Below are 10,014 nucleotides of genomic sequence, written 5' to 3'. Positions count from 1 at the left end.
CCTCAGACCAGATTTAGCATTCTCTCTGCAAGTGTGCGGTGTGTGTGCATGTAGCCTATGTGTAGGTTTGTGACACAATATTCTACAGTAGCAGAACCAATGACAGCATGCTCTTCCTTTACAGTATTTGCATGGCTGTCAGCTATAATTACTGATACCAGACTTTGTGTGAGTGTGTGTGAGTTTGCATGCATGCGTGTGTTCGTGCGTGAGCGTGTGTGTGAGCGCATGTGTGTGTGAGCGCATGTGTGTTTGTGTGAGTGTGTGTGTGTGCGTGTGCGTATGTGGAGCGTACTGTATGAGTGTGTGCACACGCTCTTCTATAGCATGTTGTGTGATATTGTTCTGTGTGTTTGAGAGAATGTTTTGAAAATTGAAGAAACTAATAAGAAAAATAACACACATGTCCTCAAGATTGTGTGATACAATGTACATATTTGTGGGTGTGGATGAGTCACATGTGTGTGTAAACATATGTGCCTGCAGCTACATCATCCTAATACTCAAAGGAAATAAGGAATAGTTTTTAGCAATAAGAGCCAAGCCCTCCAATCCTCTTTAGGCAGCTTTGTTTGCTCATTCCCAGTCTGGTGGGGATTGTATTCGTTACCACTAGAACAGTGTGCCTAATCTCGAAATCCCATTATTAATCCCAGAACCTTGATTATCTATGACCTTGGCAATCTCTGACTGCAGTGAGGGAGTGTGAGTGTGAGTGTGAGTGTGAGTGTGTGTGTGTGTGTTGTGTGTGTGTGTGTGTGTGTGTGTGTGTGTGTGTGTGTGTGCGCGTACGAGCGTGCGTGCATGCGTGCGTTGGACTTAAAAGCTATTTCCACTTTCAAGATATTTAAAATACAGCAGAAGGTACAGTACAGTATATATGAACCTCAGTGTGCGTTTTATAGTGCCTATCTCCACAGTACAATCAAGTGTTCATTTAACTCTTCTGATTTAAATTACAGGATTTAATTGTGTGTATTAAAGCTTATCAATAATAACAAGAACAACAACAATGGAAAAACTTGGTATCTAGTACTACAGTATTGTTCAGGCCAGCTGAAAACACTGTCAACCCATCAAATTATCTATTAAATGATTCCCGGGATGAGGACAGAGCAAAGGCTACATAGAATTTATGTCTGATAAGTGTTCTTAAAATAAAGTCAGCTATTTTAGGAATTCCTCAAAAGTTAGGTAATTCTGTACTTCTGTACTTCGAGAATCCCACCAAGCAAATAGTCAGTTGAAAGCAGTGAGCTGGTTCCTAAATGTAAGATGATTAAAATTAAAATGATTGTTCAAATAAATAAAATGTAGCTCCGTTTTGTTGTTAGGATAGCATGATTGTGAATAATATAGGGTTGTGGTAGGAGAAAAGAGAACAGATAGAGATTTAAAATCCTTTGTATGGAGAGAGGGGAGAGAGAGAGAGAGAGAGAGAGAGAGTGCGTGAGTGAGTGAGTGAGTGAGTGAGTGAGTGAGTGAGTGAGTGAGTGAGTGAGTGAGTGAGTGAGTGAGTGAGTGAGTGAGTGAGTGAGTGAGTGAGTGAGTGAGTGAGTGAGTGAAGTGAGAGAGAGAGAGAAGAGAGAGAGAGAAGAGAGAGAGAGAGAGAGAGAGAGAGAGAGAGAGAGAGAGAGAGAGAGTGAGAGAGTGAGAGAGGCCAGTTTGGTGTAAGTGTGAACCATATGTGAAGTTGGCTGTGTCAGTGAGCTGTACACGAGAGATTTGAAATGACGAGGGGAGGAACAATACAGTCTGACATGAGGCAGAGAGAGAATAGGTGTAGGAGGGTTTGGAGACACTGACTCATTGGCAGATTGTGGACATTCTGAAAGCCTGTGTGTCTTTGTTGGGTATGTGTGTGCAGGACACAGGTAAATGTTACAGAGTATTGAAAACAGCCTGGGAACACACATGCGGACAGACAATCTTTTAGAGTCAAGCATACTCAAAGCATACTGTACCATACCAACATATTCCATGGACAGGTCGCACGGACAGAAAAAACTTACTCTGCACCAGTTACCTCTCTCTCTCTCTCTCCAACTCCCTGCACACACAACCTACTGAGCTAAGGAGTTACGCTAGTAAACACCAAGAATTGTCGACTTGCATTGTAGTTTATACTCAATAAATGCATACAATTATTGTTTTCTTTTCTGTGAATCTCTTAGCTACCCTAACATTGTTCTTATGATGCATTTTGTTCATAGAAAAAATGTTGTATGATACCGGAAATCAGACACTGTTCTCCAGCTTGCAGTAGAACATTTCTGGAAATCAATCGAGATACTGTAGGGAGCTGAGAGACTGGCGTGACTCCATTTTCAAGTCAAACCTTTCAGAAGGAAGTTGAAGTTGCCATATACAAGTAATACACTGGCATCATGCAGGTCAAGTCAATTAAATTCTTTATATAAAGCACATTTTAAAACAGCCAAGTGCTGCACAGCATGAACATTATTAACACACATCAAATTTAAAACACAAAAAGCATACAAATCCAAACAGGAAAACAAATAGCTGTGGTTAAACAAACAAAACAGTGGGAGTTTACAAAACACATAAAAAAGTGTCCAGACATTTCTCCATGAAGGCAGCAGGTTTTTTTAAAAGGCCAAGGAAAACAGGTGCGTTTTAAGTCTGCTTTTTAAAACATCCAAGGAGGGTGCAGACTTAGCTGGTAGAGGTAGGCTGTTCCACAATTTTGGAGCAGCGAACAAAAGGTCACCTTTCAACTTCAAGCGGGTGCATGCGTGAGGAGCTTCCGATCTGCTGATTTAAGAGACCTAGTGGTGTCTGGCGGAAGAAGCACCACAGATATATTCGGTGGTGCCAGCCCATGGGCTTTAAAAACAAAAGAATAAATCAATTCTGTATTGAACAGGAAGCCAGTGAAGGGAAGTAAAATGAAGAATTTAAGAAAATCAAGAAATTGACAGTGTATCTCATGTCCCAAGTGTACTGTATGTGCAAGCACAACAGGTTTTGGTAATGATTTCAATCCAGTGTTGCATTGATATCCTTATCCTTATCCTTATTCTGTTACAACACAGTAGGATTGATAATAAATATCTATAGTCAGAGTGGATCTGGCAATTTCCATCAACTGCATCATTTTATGTGCCATCACTTCCTTATACAGAAAAAATCACACCCTGTGTGAAGGAAGCGGTGCCTTTGGGGCGGGCCTTAACTCATTTCAGTTCGTCCCCATTGGTGGTCTGAGTCCACTTACCAAATTTGTACTTGGTAGCATGCAGCAAACTGGAATGATGGCTGTTTAAAGGCCAGCCAATGGGCAGACAGAGGGGGCGGGGCTTAAGTACTGACAGTTAGTCCCTATTGCTGGCTGTAGTCCATGTACAAAATTTGTACTCCATAGCATGCTGCGAACTTGAGTTATGGCTGTTTGAAGGCCAGCCAATGGGAAGACTGAGGGGGCGGGGCTTCAGCAATTGATGCTGGTCCCTATTGGTGGTCTAAGTCCACATACCAAATGTGGAGTTGGTGGCATGCTGCAAGCTGGAGTTATAGCTGTTTAAAATCCTGTGCTCATCCCGTGCTCATACGGGCGCTGGGGGTCCCTGGACCCCTCTTTGATAACTTCATCAATGCATGCTCGTGCGTATTGGTGCTCTAAGTCCACATACCAAATGTGGACTTGGTGGCATGCTGCAAACTGGAGTTATAGCTGTTTAAAATCCCGTGCTCATCCCGTGCTTCCACGGACATCCCGTGCTCAAACGGGCGGACGGACATAACTTACGGGGGGGGGGGGGGTCCCTGGAGCCTGCTTTGATAACTTCAGCAATTCATGCTCGTCCCTATTGGTGGTCTAAGTCCACATATCAAATTAGGACTTGGTGGCATGCTGCGAACTGGAGTTATAGCTGTTTGAAATCCCGTGCTCTAAACGGGCGGACGGACATAACATCATTGGGGGTCCCTGGACCCCTCTTTGATAAGCAGTGGCACGTGTGGCCAAAGAGAGGAGAGATGGCATGGGCAATGTCCAAGGCCGTGTGTGTGTGTGTGTGTGTGTGTGTGTGTGTGCGTGCGTGTGTTTGTATGTGTTTGTTCTTTGCCGTCAGGCTCATACGGACGGACGGACATACGGACAAAGTCAAGTGTAGAGCGGTTGGCACCGCTAAAAAGAGTAACAAGACCCAGGTCAAAACCTAGTATTTGGCTGGATTGTGTATGAAACAGCGGAGAGCTCTTAATTTGAAATGATGGATACAGGAAGCAGTGGCACAACTTAATTAGCTATATGTTCATTCCTAGGCTGGCCCAGCTGCTGTGATCCAGCACCCCCCCCCCCCCCCCCCCCCCTCAACAAAAAAAAAGTAAGAATGCGCGTGTGTATTAGACAAGCAGAGAACATGGGATTCAGGGATTATGTTTAGCTTGATTACAGCCAGTCGCTGCATCCAGCCGGCCAGGCAGCTTCAAATCCTGCCCTTTTCACGGTCTGCTTTTAATTAAAGAAAGAAAAAAAAGCTGAGAAGCAAAATTAACAAGAAAGCTTAGCGGAGCAGTCTGTGACGAGAAAGCACATTCATATATTTGGACCTATTGCTAGGAGGCTGCACAGGTGTGTGTGTGTGTGTGTGTGTGTGTGTGTGTGTGTGTCTGTCTGTCTGTCTGTCTGTCTGTCTGTCTGTCTGTCTGTCTGTCTGTCTGTCTGTCTGTCTGTCTGTCTGTCTGTCTGTCTGTCTGTCTGTCTGTCTGTCTGTCTGTCTGTCTGTCTGTCTGTCTGTCTGTCTGTCTGTCTGTCTGTCTGTCTGTCTGTCTGTCTGTCTGTCTGTCTGTCTGTCTGTCTGTCTGTCTGTCTGTCTGTCTGTCTGTCTGTCTGTCTGTCTGTCTGTCTGTCTGTCTGTCTGTCTGTCTGTCTGTCTGTCTGTCTGTCTGTCTGTCTGTCTGTCTGTCTGTCTGTCTGTCTGTCTGTCTGTCTGTCTGTCTGTCTGTCTGTCTGTCTGTCTGTCTGTCTGTCTGTCTGTCTGTCTGTCTGTCTGTCTGTCTGTCTGTCTGTCTGTCTGTCTGTCTGTCTGTCTGTGTGTGTGTGTGTGTGTGTGTGTGTGTGTGTGTGTGTGTGTGTGTGTGTGTGTGTGTGTGTGTGTGTGTGTGTGTGTGTGTGTGTGTGTGTGTGTGTGTGTGTGTTTGTATAATTCCGCCAGGATAAAAATGTATTCAAACATCTTAAGAAATGAATACAAGTAACAGCTACTGCTGCGTTTTATGTGTGTGTGTGTGTGTGTGTGTGTGTGTGTGTGTGTGTGTGTGTGTGTGTGTGTGTGTGTGTGTGTGTGTGTGTGTGTGTGCGGTGCCTGTCTGCTGACTATGGGAGTGGAACAATTCAAAATTCATGTGCACCTCAAGCATGTACATGCCTGCCTAGTTAACATAGTTAAACTAGTAAGGTGTAGCAGCAGGTACTGAACAATATTTTTTCTCCCAACAATTGTCATTATGCGAATTGATCCCCCCCACACACATTTCTGTGTTGTCACTGCTGTTGTATCCTACTGACTCACCTGCCAGTGAGGAGCCCCCACCGGGAGGACATAGAGCCTTCGTCCTACTCCTCCCGCCCAACATTCCCTGCTGACATGTGCCGCCCCAGCCCGTAGGAGTATATGCAATGAAAATGATCAGCCTCCCCACCTGGCTTCCCTCCGCCAAACCCAGGCCAATTGTGTTTGTGTTGACGCTCGACAAAGCCGAATGCACCACGGTGGATTCTAACCCACAACCTCACAACCTCGCCACCCGAGCGCCTAGGTATACTGCACCATTGAACAACATCTGCCACGACACCTACCGTTCATACTTAGCATTAACGGTAACCTAACTAAATTAACCACTTAAACCCCTATGGTTGAGCAGAGTTATTGTGGGGAAAGCTTTCGCTGAAAATAGCCGATCGACAACTGACAACTTGTCGCATCGCTGGGGTTTAAGTGGTTAACTGTATCCTACTCCGGACATGGTAATCAATTTGTTTTAAATTAGTTCAATGGAATGAATTCATAGATATTTCAGAACTGTCAACAAATATGTAGATATAAAAATTATAATGTTTAAGCAGCCCTATGTTCCCTCTTCTACCCCGGATTTGAACCCGGTTTCCTGCGCAAGCGCTGCCATTTTTACCATTGAGCTAATGGAGCCGGCCTGCTTGCTCAGGGATGAATTGAATTTTGACCAACAGGTCGAAATGTCTGTCAAATCCTGTGTCTAGGTGAGACATGACCTTTGACAACAGAAGAGCAGGGAGACGAAATACAACCACCCCAATTGTATAAGTTATATTGTTTTAACATACTCTGCCATACAGATTGGATACAATTACATTTGTTTTACATTACATAGTGAGGCTTATGCTAGAAGCCTTAAATTCCAATTCCGGCAACATAGAACTGTTTCTCGGTACTAAACCATTTCGATCAGTCCATTGCTAGCCAGAGTTAACATTTAAGAAAACCTGGTAGCGATATTAGTTGATACTAGCACACACTTCTTACAGCAAGCTATAACATTTTAGACACAGAAAGGGTTAATATTGATGCCAACATTAACTGATTGTTAATGAAGTCTTTTGCAAACCCTATTATGCGCTCAAAATAGATTATTTATTTATTGTGAATTGTTGGTGGTATGCTGTCCAGAATTGGACACAATGTCATCAAACAAAGTGAATTAAGTAGGTCAAAATCCTATATGGCCCTGCCTACAGTTTAATCAAATTACCCACCATTCATATAAAAATTGTAATACTATATTAGGGAAACACCTGTTTTTGCAGAATTATGCAAACAGCTTAAGTGAACTATTTCTTTAATCACAGTACAAACAATAACCATACTATTTATTGTGTACACTTATGGATAAAATTATAGTAGCGCCTGGAAAACAAGTATAAAGATTGGCTCCTTATTTATACAATTTTAATCTTGTGTGGAGCTGCAGTTGAGGCAGTGATAAAAGCTTCCATTACGCACAATGGTGTTTCATTTAATTGGTTGCAGATAACACTTCACTTCCACCTTTAAAGATCCAAGCCTGAAGACACATGGAGATTTAGGGGTAAATTAAGGTGCATTCACACCGGATGCGATAAATATACAGCGTTGCCGTAATCAGGATTTAACTGACATTTTTGTGAATTTGGTCATGGCAGCAACAGCGACAGTCTTAACAGTCAGGGTGATTAGCCACTCTTTAAGCACAGGTTGTGGGTGGCAATCAAGTGACTCGGACCAATGAGAGCATTACAAACACAGATGACGTCATCATATGCAAAATAAAGGAAAATAATACATAATATGCAACAAAAAAAACATAATACTTATGCATACCATAAGTGACACATGTGTGCCAGAGACATCGAAACTGCCAGAGACTCTGTCTGTCCCCCTCTTTCACTGATCACACTCTGGTCTGATGTCAGCGACATAACCCATTGTGTAACAACGTGCATGCTGACATCATGAGTCATATACAGTAGGCATATCATATGCTGATTTGCAGTGGTGTAAAGTCACTAAGTACATTTACTCAAGTACTGTACTGAAGTAAAATTTTGAGGTACTTTTACTTTACTGGAGTATTTCCAATTGTTTATACTTTTACTTCTACTCCACTACATCTCAGAGGCAAATATTGTACTTTTACTCCACTACAATTATTTGAAAACTTTAATAAATAGTTACTTTGCAGTTATAAATTATTACATTATAAAACAAACATTAACCACTTTAGACCTATTTCATAGCTAGGCTATCTGAAAAAAGCCGATCTACACGCTCACAACGCGTCGCATCGCGACGCGTTGTGAGCTTGTAGATCTGCTATTTTCAAACTTTTTAGTACTTTTACTTTTGGTACTTTAAGTACACATTGATACCAATACTTTTGTACTTTTACTCAAGTACATTTTGTGACAGAGTACTTCTACATTGCAGTATTGATACTTTTACCTGTGTACTTTTTCCACCACTGCTGATTTGTGCTAACATGCGAGAGAGAGACAGAGAGAGAGAGTTTATTATTATTTCAAAGGGAATTGTTTGAATTTTCTATGTAGAGCTGTCCATGGTGCTGAAAGTGCACTAACTGCAACTATTATTGCAACAATCCAGAAAGCCCTGCAAAGCCCTTCAGTTATACCGTATGCTTATGCAATAAGCAGAACACCTACAGTCAAGACCTCATCTTTGATCCATCTAACATCCCTTATATTGTAAATAGTCAAACTGAATTGCTTTTTCCAAAAATCTAAAGAGGATTTGGTTGGACACTGTGTCTACTAATGTATCCCAACGCAGACCGTCTCCTCTTAAAGTGCCGTTCCTCCCTGTAAGAGGCTTTCAAAGTTAGCTCACCACATTTAGCTAATTATCTCATCAATGTCTGTTCGCCGTTGAGAGATTTTAGACTCGCTTGGAAGGATTCCACAGGTTTTTCTTTTAAGTGGCTATGGGTTGCCTCCAAGTGATGCTGCAGCGTTGGTTTTGACACTTACTGTACAAGAGCATTGACTGATGCAGAGTAGCAATATGATCCACTACCCGGAAAAGTATAAAATAGTCTTTCTCCCTATCAGTTTAACCCATTAAGACCGGGAAACGCATCTGTGCCATTTTAAGATTTCTTTGGCTATTCAAAAAAAATAGCAGATATACAAGCTCATAGCGCAGCACCGAGTGCCACGCTACGAGCTTGTAGATCTGCTATTGTTTGAACATTTTTGCAAATCTTTGAATATATAGTTTTTTAAAGCAAACATTTTTAACTCAAATCTTTGCTTCATGAAGGTCCCTGGAACTAAATATTTTGAGATGGGGGTCCGCGGCCAAATACATATCATTTTGGGGGTCCTTGACATGAAAAAGTTTGAGAACCACAGATATAGAAAGATTGATCATGGTTGTAGAATCCCCAGAAGCAAAGATTTGAGTTACAAATGTTTGCTTTAAATATATATATATTCAAAGATTTGCCTACATTTTCACAATCTAAAACAAATAGCAGATCTACATGCTCATAGTGCGGCACCGATGCCGGGCTATGAGCTTGTAGATCTGCTATTTTTGAATAGCCAAAGAAAACAAAAAATTCTTTCCCGGTCTAAATGGGTTAAGAAATTGAAGGCTATTCCCTTGAAATTCAATCATGGTATCACTGATCCGCAGAATAATTCTGAAATGTTGTAGTCTATTTTATCTGGCCGATGGCCTCACATGCAATACCAGCATCAGCATGGGTCCATCCTTACATGTAACAGGAGAGCGGAGTTGAGATCAAAGTCCCAATGGGCTTTGATAAGCCCTGTATAAAACAGTTTGCTCTAGAGCGAGAGACGTGAAGGGCTCATTGGAATTAACACCCCCATAACGAGGTTTCAAAAAGTAAAACTAACAGGGCAACTTGAGCAGGTGTCATCCTCTGTCCCCCGAGGCACACATAGGAAGTCAGAGGTTAAAGACATTCCCACTCAAAAGAAGGTGATTTAACCGCTCTGGTTAGTGCTACAACATCAAAGAGGTTGGGGCGAGAGACAGAGAGACAGAGAGAGGGGGGGAAGGGAGTGTGCGCTGGCACGTGTGTGTGTGCGTGCGTGCGTGTTAGATGGAGAGAGAGAGAGAGAGAGAGAGAGAGAGAGAGAGAGAGAGAGATTAGAGATGAAACTGAAATACAATAATAACCAGTCATGTTAAACGAGGTTACAGCTTCAGCTCTGATCTCTGAAAATATTATGCGCACGCACGCACGCACGCACGCACGCACGCACGCACGCACGCACGCACGCACTCTCGAACACGCGCCCACGCACGCACGCACACACACGCACACACACACTACAAAGTCACCCTATGCACAATGGAGTTCAAATGTACCCCTTGCAGTCAATGTTCCCTCTGACAAAAGCACACCCCTTTTTACCAAATGACTCTTTCTTTGCCCTCTCTCAACTCGATTGCTGTCCTCCAAAAGTAATTCTAGGATTTT

At 42.6% G+C, this 10,014-nt stretch overlaps 1 protein-coding gene across 1 annotated transcript in view; it reads right to left on the bottom strand.

The window, feature by feature from the left end:
* Positions 1-10,014, bottom strand: part of LOC311043529 (neural-cadherin) — a gene marked incomplete at both ends in the record, with an annotated part of 322,985 nt that overhangs the window by 93,720 nt on the left and 219,251 nt on the right. The window lies entirely within an intron of this gene.

This window comes from Gymnoscopelus microlampas, assembly GCF_963454915.1.
Source record: "Gymnoscopelus microlampas genome assembly, chromosome: 1".
NCBI lineage: Eukaryota > Metazoa > Chordata > Actinopteri > Myctophiformes > Myctophidae > Gymnoscopelus > Gymnoscopelus microlampas.
Note: the sequence above shows the minus strand (reverse complement) of the source record. Positions and strands in the feature narration are given on the sequence as shown.